Genomic DNA, 20,026 nt, shown 5'->3' on the forward strand with positions numbered 1-20,026 from the left:
TGAATTATCTTTTTGTAAGGTAATCCTCTGAAACCTGTGAGGAGCATTCCACCTGAAAGTTCAAGTGGTCAAAGACTGAGTAGGTACATGTTTATAGCACAAGCTGTTTCTCTTTCTTCAAAAAAAAAAAAAACCATTAAAAATACAAATATAAAAACAGATGATTTGCAGTATAGGATGCTGGTGTAGGGCAGTTAGCAATCATCCTCCTGGGCTTCTGGTGCCAGGCAGAACGCTCCATATTATCCTCAAATATTGAGTATCAAGGGACTGACTTTCTGCCCATTGGGGTAATCTGTTTCCAGGATGTTACTCTTCCTGCCAAAGGAAGAGCAGCTGAGCACCCTCCCTTCCTCAGCCCAGGCGAGACCCAGCAAGACAGAGGCTGGCAAGGGAGAGAGGAGGGAGCCTTTCCAGGTGGATCCGGAACAGAGGCAGACAATTCGACACGGCTTTTTGGAGGAAACCAAAGACTCCTTGGTGATTAGGCTAATAAAGACTGTTATTTGAAATCTGAACTCCGAGAAAATATATTCTCCAAAACACACTATAAACTTGACCTACAAGAAAGTAATGTCCCAGCACAGAACAGATGAGGGTCCAGAGGGAGCTGAACAAAACATGTGTGTGTGTGTGTGTGCACGTGTGCACGCATATGCTTACACAAGCTCACACACACACACACACACATATGACATTTTTACTGAACAAAAACAGAGTCTATTTCTTGGCCATACCTGACAAAATAATGCCTTATAGCAATAGTTCACACCTTTAAAAAAGTGATCAACAAATTGAGCCTTCACAAGCCTAGGGTAGGATGCAGTGGACAGTGCCCCTGACCTTGAAAGAAGTGGGGGGAAGAGGGGAGGGTTTGTTCCATCTCCTTTATAACAGTTCGCACTAAGAGCAAGAATTAACATGTAATGAAAAGTTATTCTTTCATTAACTCCAGCAATAATTCTATTAGCTCTCAAGTAGGGCAAATTTAATACTGCTGCAAATTTAGCTTCTCTTCAAATGACAAGGCTGTTTTATACTTTGTTAAGTGACGCCTCCTCAACATTTGCAGTCGAGGACTGCTTGCAAACACAGTTTGCTTAAGTATCAGGGTTGATCATCTTGAATTTGAAAACAAAGTTTCGAAAGTGTTAATCCTCTGCAAAGCACACTTACGGAAAATAGAACTCCTCTGTGTCAATGTAAGTAAAAGAGAAAACATTAGTGATAAGAGCTAACCTTTACTGAGCCCCTGTTATATACTAGGCACTGTTCTAAGTAACGGACATATTTTATTTTTAGGGCCCAGGACAGGCAGCCCCCTTGGGAAACGTGCGCTCCCTGTACTGGGAGGTAGAAAGACATCCTTATCACCAGAGACAGGGAATTCAGGGCTGAGAAGGCTGCACGAACAAACCTTGTTGCTTCTTTACTAATATACCACCCAAGCCCAAACTCTGTTTACATTCTCGACCAATTAAGCACTCAAACCTTAATCTCTTTGTCCTGTTGATTTTTCTCAAATTTATTCTTTCTTTGTCTAAAAGTATTAAAGCTGCCTGCTTTAGCCACTTCCTAGGTCCCATTTCTAAGAGTCCTCTCTGCGCATGAATTAAAATTTCTTTTTCTCCTTTTAATCTGTCTTAACGTCTATTTTATTTTTAGTCTAGCCGCAGAACTCAAGAGGGGCAGAGAGGGAAATACCCCTTCCCCAACATTACTGTCTTTAATCTTCGCTAGAACTTTCTCATTTGAGTGCTGTTAGTATCTCCAATTTCCTGTTAAAAAATGGAGTCTCAGAGAGATTAAGTCACTTGCCAACAGTCACATAGCTGGTAAGAAGCAGAGATGTGATTTTAACCCAGTCTGCGTCCAGAACCGGAACCCTGAAATGTCTAGAACCGAACAAGAGTTTTGCTCTGTCAAATCCAACTTATTCCAACAAAACAACGTCATCCATCATATTCAATTAGTGTTGTTGGTCTGAATTTTATTGGTTTTGTCATTTTGTTTTTATCAAACTTATAAATTTATCTTGGTTTTATAATTATATTAGATCTACCAGTATAAGGACTCTATACCTAGATTTCGTTTGTTCATACTGAAGGAATATAATAAAGAATAATTTAGGTTGACATAGGATATCTGTTAGAAATGTTTCCTTTAAAAAAGGGTCCATCCTTTGTATGTTTTACAAATGCCACTGTACAGTAAGAACAGTGGCCCCTTACTTCTCACAACCGTGTCTTCTGTCCAGTGCAAAATCCTGCACCTTAAAGAATATTTAACCAGTAGCTGAAAATTCATCTGCTTTCTTATTCTCATTTTCACAGAGCCTTTTCTCCTGAGAGTTTAAAGAGGAGTATGGAGAATTTTCAACAAATTAAGATGTTCCATTACAGTCTCAACATCCTAAGAGCTGGGAGGAGCTATTAAAAATCACATTAACAATGTCCTGGCTTTCTGTAATACTTTTCCTCTCAGTGTTACAAAATGCTTTTAGATAAATTTTGTCACAGTTATCTTCTCATGTCCTGAGGAAGTAGGCAGTGGAAAGTCTCTTTGTCACAACCTCACAAATAGAGGCTCTAAGGTACAGAGAGTTTAAACAAGATGCAAAAGAGGGTTCATATCAAACAGTGACACTTACATACTCAATTACCTTTAGGTCTAATTAGGTTTCACATCTCCCAGGGAACTTGTGTACTGGTTCTGAGAAACCATCGGGTAAAGAGGTCTCTGCCCCACGCATGTCTGCTGTTCCCACAATTAGTGAGTGGGGGAGGGTTCAAGGTGATGGACAAGGGCGTGGCCAGTCTGGTTTGACCCTTGGCTCTATTACTTAATAGCTTTGAGACCTTGGGAAAATTATTTAACTTTTGTGGCCCTCAATTTCCCCATCTGTCAAATGGGAATAGTTGCAGCCCCTACCTCATGGAGTCCTTTTGATAATTAAGATAGTATAGAGTATGCAAAGGGTTTAGCACTGGCCTCACACCAAGGAGATGCTGAAGAACCGGGAGTAGTCACCGTCAGTAGTGACAACTGTGCTGGCGTCTATTTCTGTTCTTCTAAGTGGCATCGAGACCCCCTACATCTTAGGAAAACCCCCGCTGAGATGGAAGGTAGGAGAACTGATACGGGGGCAGAAGGATAAAGCAGCCTGTGAATAGAGACGATAGCTAGTTATGGATCATTATTTATGATGCTTCCACACGTAACTCAGTATGGTCTCAAGATTTAATCTCATAGAAGAAGACGTTCAGATCTGGTTGATTAATTCAGCAACTCAAAATTCTCAAGGATCCAAGTAATTTGCATTTCTTCAGCCTACCGTATTCAGTAGGTCAGTCTTGTCCTTGGGCTGCTGCCTTTTGCCCTCATAAGGTGATTAGATGACTGCCGCATCCTAGGATCACAAAGTCTGGGTGATACCGTCCAGACGAGGATGAGAGGCTACCTCATTCTATGTCTACTTTTTCAGAAACAAAAAAACCTTTCCCAAAAATTGTGCTCTACTCTGGAATTTGACACAACATTGTAAAATGACTATAACTCAATTTTAAAAAATGTTTTTTAAAAAAACCAGAAAATACAAACTATACAAAAAATTTCAAAAAAAGAAAAGAAAAGAAAAACCTTTCCCAGAAGCCTCCAGTTTACTCCCCGTGTCTCGAGGGCCAGAGCTGGTCATGTAGTCATTCTAAACCAGTCACTGGGGTCGCTATAGTTGTCCCAGAGTCATCAAGGTTCTGTTTCTAGGGCTGCAAATGGGAAACACAAGACACAGATCAGGTTCTGTTAACAAGGAAGAGGTCAGATTGGCAGTTCGGTGCACTACTTTACTAACAATATTTGCACCTAGCAGATGGCTACTATGATTTGAAACATAAAAGTGCTTTCTTGAAACCAGAGCTGTACATACGTAGCATTGTATGAAATGGGCATGCACGGACGTAGACATTAACACATCATAACTCTGCCCTATGTCTTTGAATTTCTGTAGCAAAATCTCTGAGTAAGAAACTCCCTCATAACCATGCAGCTATCGGAATGTCAACGCTTCAGATGCTGGAGTCAGAACAAGTATACAAGGAGAAAGGGGCTATGCAGCCTTCCAAGAAGGTGGACATCCTGCTAGGGACCTGCTTTAAAGGCCTGTCCCTTGACAGATTGAAACCCAAGACCACCAGCACTAAAAGGACCCAGGGACAAGACCCAGGGGATTTCTTCCCCATCTCCCAACTGGGCTCCCCACGAGCCTCACTTTTACCCAACGTTAACCATCTCCGCTGGTCTGACTGTTCTCCAGTTACAACTTCCGGGAAGCTATTTCAGGAGGCGAAGGCATTTCCAGAAACAGCAACAATCTCAGGGAAAGGAAATGCTGCCTTTTGCCTGATTCTTCTGAACTGCAGGGATCCTGCTGGTCTCTAAAGGCAGATGGATCCTGGAGAAAACAAACTCTAATTGTCCTGCATTCAGGGGCTGCCTCTTGGAAAGTAATGTCAAAAAATTCATTTTACTTATAATGTTCTTCTGACCCCATGACAACGGACTTTCATTTTGGCTAAAAGTAGATTGAAATCTGGGTTGAAGTTATTCAGGCAATATCATTATTACCCCCAGGGGCTGCCCAGATACCCTGAGAGAATCTTTCCACTGTCATGGAGAGAGACCCAGCAAGTGTTCCCTCTCCTGCGTGTTGTCAAAAAAGGCTCCTGGAATTGAAGATTTTCCCCAGGAGACTATAAATTGTCCACATGTACATAATAGGTTTGTCCTACTCTTTAAATTTAGAATACAAATGTAATCATGTCTCTTTTTTTTTTTTTGCTTTTGTTTGATCACCAGCGTTTCCAGACACAGTATCCAAAATGGTGCTGAACTCCCCAATGTCCATTCTGCCCCAAAGGAATCATCCAAATCACTCACGGTTTAGCACTGGGTGGTTAGCAATAGACATGAGATAGACATAAGCCCCAGCCCTGGCCACCAAGAGGGACAGGGACACTGAGGGCTTGTGGGAAAGGTGCTTCCCTCCTGAAAAAGAGTATTTCACCATCTCCAGGGAGCAATTCTCTCCCTCAGTTGTCTCTCTTTCCTAGTGGCTTCTCTTGGCACCGTAGTCCTGAGTGTTAGTCATTCCTGGTAGGGAAGAGAATGCATCTGGGGTAGAAAAACACCAGCTCAGAGTCTGTGGACATTTCTCTTTGACTGTGTGGAGCAATAGAGACTGCTGATAGACTGCTTGGCGTAATTTTGGAGTTTGCCTGTTTTTTCTCCAAGATTGAAGGAAGAAAAGGACTCTTTCTCAATATTCTACTTAACTCACTCAAATAGATCATAATGTGACAAATGACACTGTAATTTAAGCTTGAATGTGAGGAATTTAAAAGCACTTGCTTGAAAGAAGTTGTTTTGTATCTTAAAAAAAACAGTTCAGAATGATTTTGATTTACCATTCTTAGGAAGAAACAAAGCTAAATGCTTTTAATCCTGAAAATGCCCTTTCATAATTTCTAGGATCTTGGCTGCAAGACAGAATTTGAGAATTACCCACAAGAAGCCTCTCTGGTAATCGCATCTGTCTACCTCACGCTTTGATTTTCTGAGATGTTATCAGTGAAGCAGAAGCAGAACACTCAGGTGCTACGGAAAGATAATGTGGTGAGTCGTGTGGCTTTTTTCCTCTGAAACTAGACTTTGTTTCTTGTGTGACCTTTGCGATGAGACATAAAATCAGGTGACTGACAAGTCACATCTGATGCTGGCACATTGGTATCTTTTATTTTATCAACACCATCCATAGCTGCTGCAGTTCTCTGTAAATTGCAATAGTGTAGGTAAATACAGTTCTGTGTGTGATCCATGGCAACCTGTCTAAACACAGTAACTCCGACGTCATTGTATATGCCTTGAGTTCCTCTGGTTTTCGGTCCTGATTTATGCTTTTCCAAGATGGTCAAAATGTCTAGCGCTGCGGACATGGACAGCCTACCTTGAGGCTAGGAATCGCTTTGGTACCCCTGAAGGTTCTAACAGCCACGAGTAGGAGATGCTCCAGCTAGCAAGGAAATACTTACTGAAACTTGGGCCTGATCCATAGGGGGCAACATAGTCAAACACATCGGGAAGATCTGGCTGCAGCCAGCAGAGGGCGCTGGCAGTGAAGCCCAGCGGTCCAGCAAGGAAGGAAGTGGTGCCAATATGCAAATGAGGCCAGGCTGCAAGCCCTAAAGCTTGGGATGTACTGGATAGTTCAGGTGGTTTAGACAGCTTTTCCCTGGGACCTTAGCTGTCGTGTGTGTGTGTGTGTGTGTGTGTGTGTGTGTGTGTGTGTGTGTGCGCGCGCGCGCGCTACTTTACCTCCCACATCCATCACCACTAAATCTTGGAACAGCAATGGATCTTTTACACCTGACCCCCTCCAACACACACCCAGACCCCAACCCCATCCCCGCCCTGAGAGCCAGCAGTCAAAAAAATACCTGCAACATCAGGACTAGTCCATTTCTTTAGTAAAAATCAGGAAGAGTAAGATGATAATAACACACTGAAGAAGGGAGTCCAGGAAAGTGAACTCTGACACATCGAAGCGACTTCTGTGCCGAAAACTCTTCAGTGATCACAGTAGTTGCTGTCTGTCCCCCATGTGCCACGTGCTTGACAGCCTCGTCTCTCCTAAGCCTCACGCTCACCTCATACCCATCATCTAACGAGGCTGCTTTGTGGAGTGACGTGCCCCAGTCCCTCTACGTATGAGAGGCAGCACCAGGGTTCACTTGGGGTCCATGACCTGGGCCACCTCACAAGGTTACCACTGACACATTCATTCCTGCAACGAGAGTTTACTGACTGCTCACTGGGGCCCTGCACACCCCTTGTGGTCAGGGATTCAGAGACAGAAGACACAGTCTCTTCCTGTGAGAGCTGAGCTCCTTTTCCAAAGAAGCGTGGGGACTGAGTAACAGATGATTAGTGCGTGGTCTGCTATGGCCTTGACAGAGAGAAGAGTCACCAAACACAGCCTGGGAGGGCCTGAGAACACCTCCAGGAGGAGGTGACAGGAGCAGGCCTGTGGATGGCCCTAATGGCACTGTTCACTCTACCTCCAGGAGCCAGAAAATCTACAACCACCATAGACTCAAATGGTGGCCTCCATGGTGGCAAATTTGCATCAGGACAAGTTCTGAAGGATGAGGAGCAGGAGCAGGCAGTCAAAGAAGGGAATGGGGATGGAGTGGCCTGGGAAGGTGGAGGGATTCCAGGCAGAGAAAGGTCCCTGTGGCTGGAGCACAAGTCCCAAGAGGAGTGGGGACACACAGACCAAGAGGTAGACAGGGACCAGGTCACAGTCATGCGAAGGAGCATAGGTTTTGTTCTGAAGGCTAAGAAGATGTTTGGGAGAGTTTTATGCAGGGAAATGACAATACTGTAAGTGTGGTTTCAGAAGTATCATTACACCGGCAATATGGAGAAAGAATTCAAGGGCAGCATGTCTTTGGATGGAAAGATCAGCGTGGGGCTTCCTACATAACCCGGGAGAGAAATTATAAGGATCTGAGGAAAGACATTCATGGAGGGGGTAGAAGAAGAAGGAGGATTCCAACTTTCTTAGGAAGGAGAAGAGATCAGATTTACTGACCAAATAATTGTAAATAAGTAACTTGGGGGAGGCAGGACTCAAAGACGACTCCAGGGTTCTGGCCTCGGTCACTGGGTGGATGGTGACACCACTTCCTGTGACTAAGTTCCACGAGGACTGTGGCTTATTCAGCACTTGGCAGAGTGACTAACATGTATTAGGTGCCTTATAAATATTTTTGGAATGAGTGACGGCATGAATGCCTGAGTGAGGAATATAAAGAAAGGACAAGTAGGGAGGGAGGCTGGAATGATGGTCCATGTTGCTTATGAGATGCTTGTAAGATGGTCAGACACAGAGGTGCTGCACATGGCTGCATCTATGAGACTGGAGTTCAAAAGAGAGATCTGGGCCAAAGGTATGGATTTGGGAAACATCCACGTTCACATTCAGAATAAAGGGAATGAAAGACCAAAAGAAATCACAGTCACATCCTGGGAAACATCAACAGTTAAGGGGCGAGCAGAGGAACAGGAGCCCTCAGAAGAGGTTTAAAAGTGATGGCGAGACAGAAAGGTGTTGTAGAGTTTCAAGATGGAGGGGATGTCATGGGCCTCTGGAAGGCCAAGTAGAATAAAGGCTGGAATTTAAGCACTGAATTTAGCAACCAGAAGAACAGAAGTCACACGGCCCTGGCTGATAGGAACACTGAGACCCTGGAGCCCGCTGGCCGGGTAAGATGAAGTAGGGCTGAAGCCATGGGAGGTGGGGCCTGAGAGACACCCTGGGCAGTGATGTGCGGGAGGGCCCGGACAGGCTCAAGTGAACCAATTCTTAAGCTGGTGTTAAACATAGCCATTATTAAAAATTAAATTATGTAGAACCTGAAAACTGAATAAAATATACCAAAAACAAAAGTTATAAACACCTAACACTCATCACTTCCTAATTACTTACATTTTACCGCTTCCTCTGCGGTCAGGGTTATTTTACATCTATTACGTCCTTAAGGCAGAAATACTGTATAACGACGTACATCTGTTCCCAACCCCGCAGTCTGTGACGCCATGGGGATAGCTTGAGATGGGCCGTGGTGGGAGGATTCCTGCCAGGTAGCAAATGCTGCTGTTCCCAGCGCTTTTCTTCCAGAGAGCTGGTTGTTAATGTTTGCCAGCACACCGCTGGAACCAGGGCAGCGGGTGCCTCTCCACCCCCACCTCCCTCCGTGCTTTGCCCTCAGGGAGTGATGTTCATCCAATCCTCTGTGAGGCTGATGCAGGAAAGAGGCTGCCAGCAGAGGGTTTAGACAAGGGTACTTCTTAGCTTCAGGGGATGCCACGGTCACAGTTCTAGAGGGTTCTGTTCAGGTTGATGTAGGGGCCAGCCAGTGCAGATTCAGAGGATTTGGGGACAGGGAGGAAACAGGTGGCAGGGATTGCCTGACCTGACACTCAGGGCTGGACTTCAGGGTCAGAAGAAACCAGGATTGGGGCTGAGGCCAGTCTGGTAAACTGGTCACCGGCCCTGTGCTCAGGTAGGGGTGGGGCAGCAGCAGGCAGACCCCAGCCCCGGCTCCCTAATGGGGAGGGGCTTTTCCGTTTTCATTGCCTCAGGCCTGGCTGGTGGGAGCCTGTAGGCAGCTGGGGGGAATCAGACTTGGGGAGGCGGGATCTGGTAACCAAGCAGAGGGAAGTGAGGTTTATTTATTTAAGGAAAAAAAGGCCAATTAAAATATTTCTGAAAAAAAATCTGATCTGATGGGTAACATGAATCACTGGTTACACTTGGTGGTGTACTGAGTGGGAGGTGGAAACTGTGGAGGTGGGAGCCAGGGGAGCTGGGGTGTACTGTCTGTAGAAAATTAATAAGAGGAAAAGCAACTAATTGGCCTGCTTTTTATTATCGCCAGATGTGGCCATTCTAAGCAATGGCAGTGATAGAACACGTCTCCTCTGGGGCAGACTACACCACTGCCCCCCTCCACACACGTGTTTCTGACGATGCTCTAGGTAATCGGTTGATTGTATCAGAACAGCTGACACATACTTCTTTAGTTCCTTTTTGTGGTATTAGTTTCATAGAATCACTTATTTTTAGAGTGTTCGAGGCATGTCTCCTTTTTCCATTCAGACACCAACACATATCAAGGGTCCCTGAGGTGCTGTCAGTTACGCTTGGAGTTTAAGCTCATTCTTGAAGATGTAATACGTTCTTGGGAAGAATCAGTAGAGCCTTGTTTTGTGTGTGCAATAAAAAGTCAGAAGCTGGTTATGAGTCACCACTCTCCTATTATTCTAGCATTGTGCCCTGCAGAGCAGAAAGAGGTTTTCAGCATAAAGGGGGCTTTTTATTTATTTATTTTAATTTTATTTTTTATTCAAGTATAGTCAATTTACAATGTGAGTTTCAGGTGTACAGCAAAGCAATTCAATTATACATAAGCATACATTTTTTTTTCAAATTCTTTTCCATTACAGCTTATTACAAGAAATTGAATATAGTTCCCTGTGCTATACAGTAAGTCCTTGTTGTTTATCTATTTTATATATAGTCATATGTATCTGTTCATCCCAAACTCCTAATTTATCCAAAAAGGGCTTTTTAAAAAGACCTAAGTGCACAGGTTTTGGAAGGACTGACCTAGAAGCAAGTTCTGTTGCATTTCAACTATGTGACCTTAGAAGTATTCTACTGAATTGCCCTGAGCCTCGGTTTCCCCATTTGTAGAATGGGGCTAACAGTATCTGACTAGCTACTTCCTGGGTCCAGTGAAACAGGTATAGGAAGTGGTGATGCACATGATAAAACCTGGTGCTGCTCTGTCCTCAGGATCCAGGAAGGTGGAGCGTGGAGCCCAGAGACAGCCTGTCTGAGGAGGTTCGGTGAGATTTAATCTGGAACTTCAATGTCCACTGCAGATACAGTGTGCTCAGAAATGTCTAGGGAGAGCAAAGTGAAAACTGGAACCTGGAAACTGGGAAAACAGCTCAGTGGGAAAAGGACCTGGCTCAGGGACACACCCCAGGAAGCAGAGTGAAAAAGATGATCGGAGGGAGCCGGGATCACGTGGTAGGTCAGCTCTTCCCACCAGCTCAGAGCCACGACGTCTGGTCGGGAAGGAAAAGTCAGGTCTGGAATCCCCAGCATCTCTTACCAACCAGCAGATTCGATCTGAACCAGAAGCCTCTTCTCTTTTCACTGGCTTTGCTGCATTTTTGAAGTGTGGATGTTTCTTCTGAAAAGGAGGATGGTAGAAATCCTATGAATCCCATCAAATCTCCCAAATCAAATGGAGAATCAAACAAAAACGCCCTCCAGCCTCTTTTCAGCTCACTCTACACAGATTATACGCTGCAATGTAAAATATGGGCATTTCCTTGACTACCTGAGAATGGATGGAAAGTTTCTTCCAGTAGGTTTTGGTGTTGGCATGGTGATAATGGGTCATGTACTGTCATCCCTCCAGGCATGGCCCATCCGCCTTCTTTGACTCTGAGTAGGGCCAGGGGCTCTTCTGCCATAGGGTAGGGAGGGAGGAGGGCCAGGGAAGCTGCCCTGAGCTTCCAGCTCAGACCCTCCCACCATGAAAGACCTTTTCCACTTAGAGCTCTAAGCCTTCTCCATGGAACTTAAAGAACTGAAGGCAGAGACAGGTACCATGGAAAAGGGCCTTCTCCCCTTTCTAACTAGTGCTTTATAAAAGGGTGAGGCTGAGAAGGGAACAGGACAAATCAGATTTGAAGAAACAAGCCTTTGAGATGGTCCTGGGGTTTGATGGTTGGCCAAGGAGTGGGTCAGGCAGGGCGCCATGAATCCAGTGTTGGGGCCCAGGGCAGGCCTCCCTGAAATATGCCTCAATGGCATATCGATTATTTTGAATTAAAGTTTCTTAAGAAACAGCCACTGCAAGAGGGACACTCTGACCTTCCTTTTTGCCTCCCTGAAAGCAGGAAATAAATCTCTTGTGTGGCAGGTGTGCTCCCTGCGCATGGAGGTAGAGCACTCATCACCAAAGAGAGGGAATCAGGCCAGGAATTCCATGTAAACAACCTGTTACTTCTTTAACTCATATCCTAAGCCCAGACTCTGTTCAGATTCTTGACTAATAATTGAGCACCCGAACCTAAGTTTCTTTGTCCTGTTAAGTCCCCGTAAATTTATCATTTCTGTGTCTAAAAAATATAAAAGCTGCCTGGTCTGGCTGCTTCTTAGGTCCCATTTCTATGTGACCTTCTTGAGCAGGATTTTAAGTGTTTTTCTTTTTCTCCTGCTAATATATGTGGTGTCAATTTTATTATTAGTCCAGCCACAAGGACTCAAGATGGGTAGGGGGGGAAACTGCCCCCTCCCCAACACTAGTGACTCATTTTTCTTACCTGGAGAGACACCGGGTCAGCTTCCCTCCAGTGTGGAGCCCCGCCTTCTCCGTGAGTCACCCCCTCTACACACCTGCCTGATTCCGGGCCCCACCCGCCATGCCAATTAATAGCTTCCATTTCCCATGGGCCGGATAATCTTTCTTACTGGCAATTCCTCAAAACACCGAGGTGAGGTCGTGTGAAATTTTATCCTGGAAAACTCTGCAGGTTAAGAAACATGACCAAGTATCCCAATTAATTACTAACAAAGCTAGAGTCACACATCTCTAGTGTGTTACACAAACCACGCTGCTTCTTGTTCTCCAAGTAGAGTATCTCTGCGGCGTGCCAGAGTCTCCCCAGGTGGGATTTTTACAGCAGAGGAAGAAAGCAAAGCAGGTGTCAAGGGTCATTAATCTTACCTTGGTCCCTTTCTGAAAATTGACACACAGAGATGTGCAGGCTGCCTTTTAAAGCTCCAAGTACATATAATGCAAATTGGTGCTTGCTTTGTATAGGCATTTTCAGCTCTATTTTTGAGCCAGTCACTGCCCTGAATCAAGATAGTGTTAACCCTGACATTCTGGATCTAAAATAATCTTCTGTGGCGTTTCCCATCCTTGTGCCCTCTCTGAATCTATTTCCGAACCACTATTCTGCTCATGCTCATTGGCCTTCAACACTGGAATGGCCAGTGGAGGCAGAGAAACACCACCTTCACGTTTAATTGAATCTAAGAAGTCCTTTTCTTTGGCAATACCGAGGGACAAGTATAAATTATAGAAGCAGTAACCAGAAAACAGACCTTCTATCAGAAGCTGGCTCTCTCCCCCAGCCATGTCTGCAAACCTTTGCTATACATGTGCAGAGGAAGTAAACCTTAGCCACACTAAGGCTAAAAAAAATACACTGGTTTCTGTTCGTGGCTTTTGTAAATCAGTTTAATCGCGTCACATTTCCACCTCGAATGTGTGAGAATAAGGTCAGGGTTCCCCAGCAGATGGCAGAAAAAACCCCCGATCTATTGCCATATATATGGCACCTTCCTACACAGTCTGTTTTTCCCTTCAAGCTGACAATGAATCATTTGTTGACATCAGTGGGGCCATCACATGACAGATCCAAAGTGTGAATAGATGTGCCTGGTGGGGCAGTAACATTGCTGGAGTGGAGTGGCCCTGGCACCTCCTTGTGGAGGCCAATCGTGATTCGGCCTCTTTCTCTGTACTGTATGGAATTAAATAACCATGTGTCCAAAAGTTACAGCTCCTCCTTGCAACACTAAACTGTAAAAAGTGCTGGCAGCAGCTAATACCTCTTGCAAAACATAATTACAGATACCAATGCTTTGAGCATTTGCATGGACATAATCCAAATCAATTTAAAATAGTAACAAAGGCTGAGTGTAAGCCTGTGACACAGATTCTCTGAAAAGGGACCAGGAGTCAGGCCAAGAGATAATAAGCCTTTAGGATCAGAAGGAGATTGCTCCATTCAGTGACAGACCTTACCCTCAGAGACAGCTGATCCTCCAACTCTGACCCCACTCTCCACGAAAGATTAGATCTGAAATCCTTCAGGGAAGTATTTATGCCCATATTCCCAGTCCACCAACTGCCAAGATGAACTGAGGGGCACAGCTACAACCACGGGGGATTTGAGGTGTTCATTTTTTAAAATACATTTATCATTTGAATGTATTTTGGTAATTTCCTGGAGAGAAAGGATCTGGGGTAGACTGGGCATCGTCCACCATCAAAAGCTAAAAATTGCACACCTGCTAATCTTCCATCCTGACTCTCTTGCAAAAAGACCATAATATTTATTCACAAGGGAGCTCTGGAATCAGGTCGGATGTTACCCAGAAAGCTATCGCAGCAGACTCCTTTGTACCAGGGAACTTACAAAAGGTCTTGGGCCCAACATTGTAGTTGACTGGGAGTTCCTTTAGAACATTTCTCCACTAAATTATTACCCTTCCCCCCAAATTTTGAACTTTAAATACAGTTCATTGCAACAGTAAAGGCAATGTTTATAGTACATACAATTTTCCAGGAGATTTGAAAGAGATAATAGTTGGCTAGGTATCCTCTCACTAGTTCAGGCTCTGTTTGACTACGCCATTGTATTTGTCTAGACATTATTATAATGCTTCACCCTAACTCGTTTTGAATTCTGACACCTGGATACGTACTGGATCATCCGTCCAAGTCACAATGATGCCCAGTTCTCTGGTAACCCCCATTCCTGTCTTCCAAGGAGTTGAGCTGGACTTGTGGACTAGAGGTGCCCACCCTAAATGGCTTTAACCAATCATTGGCCCTTCTCCTGGAAAATGAAATGGAACAAAGAAATCTTTCCCATTAGCTGTACTTAAAATGTATAAACTTGGGTGCAGCCAGTGACCTGAGTCCCACCCCTTGCACTGAGCAGGGGCAGCTGATCTACAGAAACCAGAAAGAAAGCCCTGATTTCTTCCCGAGACCCAGCTACAGGCTTATTCCTGGTTCTGTTTGACACTCCTGAAAAACTTACATTTTCTCTGCTTGTTTAGCTCTGGCTGATTTCTGTCACTTACAACCAAGGGATTCCTAACTGGTAGAAATTCCTGCCTCGGAATCACATCATTCCGTGGGGCTTTATGCTTCAGGCTGGTTTGCATTTAAAGCCTTGCAGTGTCTCACAGGCTCTGGCTCTGGGTTGTCTACTTAGGTGTGAGCTGTAATCCTGTTAATGCTAAGGATGTGAACTCAGCAAGTCTCTTAGCCTCAATGCATCTTAGTTTCCTCAATTGTAAAATGAGCAAAACTAAGTACAAATTGATAATGTAAAAAGCACTTGAACTTTGAGGTTAGCCCCGGGTCAAAGTCCCAGCTCTGTTACCTCTCAGAGCCTCGGGGTCCTCACTGGATTGTTTAAAAATTAGAAAAAATATAGGTAAATGCTTCTTCCATGTGGCAAGTCCTACCTAACAGGCACTTTTGTTATTACGGCTACTGCTCCTCTTTCTTTTCCTAATGGACGTGAAAGTTCTCCCTAATGTATAAAGAACAATTCCCTAAAGAAAGGGGGTACTTAGAGAATCTTTCTTAAAAAATTAAAAGCAGCTTCTGGCATCTCTCTTACTCAGCTGGAGGTGTGTAGCTCTCTGTCAATATACCTTCCATTGGTTGATCTAGCACAAGAGCTAGAAGACAGGGGAAAAAATAGACTTCCCCTCTTTGAAGATGAGAAGCACCTGGAAGTAGTGGGAATACTGCTGACTCTGGGCACAACCAGACCTGGATGCCTGGGCTCAGGACACTTAACTCTGAGTTTTTTCTGTGTGGAACCAGGATGACGGTGTCATCCACTCCATGGGATCCGGAAACTTGGAGGCAGTGTGTATAAAGCGGTGTTCAACACAAATTGTTTTTATGACAGCCCTGACATAGAACTTACCCTAATGTTCCTGTCTTCCACCTACTGCAGCAGAAAGAGAAAAAAATCCTTCCTACAGCTTTGCAGTGTGGCTCTGTGTTAGCATGAACCTACAATGTGTTTTTCAGCAATTTTCCTACTAGGTCATCATTTTAGGAAAAAGAGATAAATCAAACCTCCTTCCCTTAACATGTGTTGCATTATTTGGATTTTTTAGGAACTGAAATTTGCATTCAGTGCAACTTAAAGTGAAAAATTTTAACAGTTCAAGTTGTGTCAAAGTCTCAGGTCAGACCAGGATCCTGTTTTCTCTCTAATCACAAATCATTTTAAATCATTAGAGTTAAAGGAGTTCATTCTATAAAATAAAAAACAAATGTTACATGCTAAAGATAAAATTATGGTCTGAGCTCCTAGTTTCAGGCCAGAGTTGATTCTCAAAACCGCCCTGGAAAATGGCAGTGCTATGAGGTCCTTGGGTGGAGTTTTGGGAGAGATGCTAAAAGCCACACGGCATTACACTGGGGGCTCTTAGGGGCCGGGCCTGGGAGATGCACTGCTGGAACCACATCTGCTTTCTGTCTCATAGGCCATCACATAGTAAGGTGATCAACTCATCCTGCTTTGTCTGGGACCATCTCAGTTTTAAGTCAAGAAACCAGGGAGCACCTCAGTCCTGAGTCAACCAGGACATTTGGTCAACCCATCAGGTGCTGGTGTGAATTGCATCATGTCCACCTAACGCTTTAGCCTTACTAGACATTCTGATCTCTGTCTAGTCTATTCCACAGACTTTTCTTAAATTTGGCCCCCCCTTTTTTTTTAACCTATTTAGCAGAAGACAGATGTAACAGGAGGGCAAAAGTGTTTGAAGACAGATCATCAGTGAGGCTATTAACCTTTGCTTGTCCAGCCGTGACCTTGGAGTAAAAAGGAATTGCCCTCAATTTTCTCATGGCTCAGGACCTCAGAGGCAGTAAACACTGTCCCTGGTGATCAGAAGCACTCAGGGCCTAGCTTTATGGCTGTGTTTGCTTTCTAACTTTTATATAAATTTGTGGAAAGAATGTTAATTGGCAGCACTGACACTAGACTTAAGTTCCTCTTTGTACCCTTTCTCTGTGATGTGTGGAGCAGAGGAGGAAAGATGTTTCCCCTTTCCAGCCAGAGGAAATATATTTGCAAAGAAAATGAACCCCAGTAGGAAATTCCTCTTGACTGGTACTTTTTTTTTTTTAAGCAAAATTTGCTGGGGAGGGGTGGTTCGTCATGATTATCAAAGTAATACATGTGTTTTGTCACAAACTAGAAAAATAGAGAAGGAATACTGAACAATTACACATAATCCCAGAATGTTACTTTTTAGAGCACTGAAGAGGAACAGGAGCAGTGGGCTTCCTCAGTGAGCAGGGCTTGTTCAGATGGGGCACACGGTCATTCGGCAGAGTCACTAGCTGCCCAGACTTTTCATCACTCTACTGCCCCCTTTACACAGGAGCAGTGACAGCAAGTGCATGTCCCTCGTTACTACATGACAGTGCATGGCTCTCTTCCTCCAGGATCCTGAGTCTGTGAGACCCTTGAACCAAGCAACCCATCCACCAACAAATACTTACAAATTTCTACAACAGTGCCGGTACCCTGGGAACAAGGCAAGGTAGAACCCTGCCTTCGTGGACAGAAAATACACTGGGCAAGTGTAACGAGTTATGCCAACTGGCAGAGAGAGAGCTGGGCAAGTGGGTAGCCAGGGGAGCTACCCTTGTCTGAGATACGGGGAAAGCTTCCTAAGGACATTTTACACAAGCCAGGACCTGGTGGCTGGCTACGAGTGAGCCAGGTGAAGACAGAAGGAATGACATGGGCCAACAGAGCAGCCTGTGAGCAGGCTCAGAGGTGGGAGCATTCTCTTTGAGGGGCAGTATGGGAGAAGTCCAGGTGACTAAAACACCCAGGGCCAGGGAGAGTGGGGCATGAGCCAAAGATGCTGGGGATGGAAGGGGGACAGCAAGGGCGAGGGTCTGGAAGTCCATGTTCTGGTCTGGGGGCTTCCACCAAGAGCAGCAAGAAGCCACCCAAGCCTTGTCCATGGGTGCGGGGTGGACCTTTGCCGTGAGCAGAGAAGGCTGCAGAAAGTAGGGTCTGGTGTGGAGGGGAGAGACGGCTGGAGAGGGAGAAGGGGAGATGGGTGTGTGTGCAAAGTATCCAGGTGACAGAATCAGCAGAACGCGGTGATTGATGCAATATGGTGCCAAAGGGGCCAGGATGGTAGGGAGCAGAAGGGGTCTGGCAGCTGGAAGGAGGGCTTCATGGGCATGTGGCCTGCACAGTGGCCCAAGCCTGTGCTCGGAAGGCCCCAGTGTTGCAGAAAAATATGTTACAGCTCAGTGTTACAGCTCAGTTGTGACAGCAACCTGGATCCGGGCGAGAGACCAAGCAGCACTTGGAGAGTTGGAGAACTCAGGTTTATTACGCCAGCAGGCCCAAAAGAGTTAATACTCCAAGCTCTGGACCCCGTCTGTAGGTTTACACAGGCCTTTATAGGCTGCCAGTTTACACTTTGCAACATCATATGCAAATAAAGTATAACAAAAGTTGACTAACTAGGAACAAGCTTTGTAGAAACAGACCAATCAGGAGGGAGAGAAATAACCAATCAGGAGTGAGCTCAGGGAACCAATAGAATTTTAGGGGTAAGCAAGCTGTTTCAGAGGCAAAAAGTGCGATAGAGCCTCTGGGTCAGGGAACCAGATGGTGCTGGCAGGAGAGTAGTGGCCCTGCCTGGGGGTCCCGCGGGTCTTTTTATGGGGCTTCCGGCCTCACCAGCACTTGGTTAAAGGCTCTGCTGTCACTGTCTTGAAATACTTAACCATTTTTGAGCAAGGGGCCCTGCATTTTCATTTTGCACTAGGCCTGCAAATTACATCACCAGTCCTGCAGAGGGCTGACTGTCTCCTACATGTTTATGCAGAATCTTCACTTAGCTAGTGGGCCTTGGACTCCATCCAAGGCCTTGCAACTGTTGATTTATCCTGTCAGACAAGACACGAGTCTAAAGACGGCTCGGTGGACCCCGTTCAGTGCAGTTTGTGTCTGCAAGAGCACATCAAGGAATGTCTGTGTTTAAAGTTCACGGGAGCAAGAGGAAGACAGAAGCTCACTGTGTCCGAGCCCTGGAGACAGTCAGGAGACTCAGGGCATTTTAATAATGTGAACTCCAAGTTGGCTGCTTGGGTAAAACAGGAATTTCCCTCACCCAAGTTTCATTTAGTTTAGTAACTCAAGCTATAAAGTTCTGTCTGTTCAAGCCAAAGCTAACTGGGTATGCCGTTTGGCAGAAAAGACTTTTTTAAGTGAGTGATTTATTATTTTATTTGGCTAAGAATCTCATGCTCCACAACATTTGCACTTGAAAGAGAATGATTATTGTAAGAGTTTAAAACAAAATGTATGAATATTCCTGTGCTTGAACTTCAGGGAAAAAAATAAGAGAGAGAGAGACCGTCCTTTACCAAAGCTTGAGGCATAACACAATGAACTTATTATTCAAGAAACTACCTACAAGTGGAATTGCTATGCAGGCTTGCAGGCTGCGGCCAAAATATTCATTATTAATTTCACTATTAAATAAGAAAATAAACTGTACAGAATCACTGAGCTCTGAATCACCATTCTGTATTTCTTTAGGTGTCATATCTACTTACAGCAGCAAATGTCTATAAAATGTTAAAATTATAGGAAGAATATGGGAAATTTGGCAAGCCCTTCCAAATACGTACAAGGCTACATCTTTTGAAGTTGATTTGGTAATTTGCTTAAAAGAAAGGGCTCTGAAGTGAGATCCCTTAGGTTCAGACCTCGGATCCATCTCGGGCAAGTTGCTTAACCCGCCTGAGCCTCAGTTTCCCCATGTGTAATGAAGGTTATCCTTACATTCTGTTTGCAATGTGCATGTTGCAATCATTCAATAACTTGTATTTTTTTTTCAAATAGCTGCCAAAAGATGATTCAGTGCAGTTATCTGCATGAACCTCTGTGTATTTCCTTTAAAATAGCCTTTATTCCTTTGATAGGTCACTCAAGTGACTCTGACGGCAGGGGGCGAAGCTAAGAACTGGCCACATTGCTTAGCTTAAGACAAAGAGGTGAAGGAATTGGTGTTTGCCCCTCAGAAGAGCAGAGGTGGGGATGGTAAGGGAGAGAGGGGTCAGTGAGCTCACGTGGAGGGAGGCAGCCAGGGACACATCCAGGGAAGCAGGCTGCATTGGGCTTCTCAGGACCAAGATGGTTTGCATTTCTTTAATATGAGCCAGTGTTTCCCTAACTGTATCCTACAGATAAAGTGATCCTACTTGTACGGCTGGGGCTTCCGCAACAAAGCACCACAAACTAGGGGGCTAGGGGGCGCAAAACAACAGAAATTAATCCCTCCACAGTTCTGGGGTCCAGAATCTGAAACAAGGAGTCGGCAGAGCTGGCTCCCCGAGGCTCTGAAGGCGAGTCGGTCCCACGTGGCTCTCCCGGGCTCCATGGTTCCTCGGCTCGCAGCTGCATCCCTCCCTGGTCTGCCTCTGCCGTCACACGGCCTTCTCCCCGTGTGCAAGTCTCTCTCCATGACTTCACACAACACTTGAAATTTTTTGAAAAGCAGGACCCAAGC

This window comes from Vicugna pacos, chromosome 8 (genome assembly GCF_048564905.1).
Source record: "Vicugna pacos chromosome 8, VicPac4, whole genome shotgun sequence".
Lineage (NCBI taxonomy): Eukaryota > Metazoa > Chordata > Mammalia > Artiodactyla > Camelidae > Vicugna > Vicugna pacos.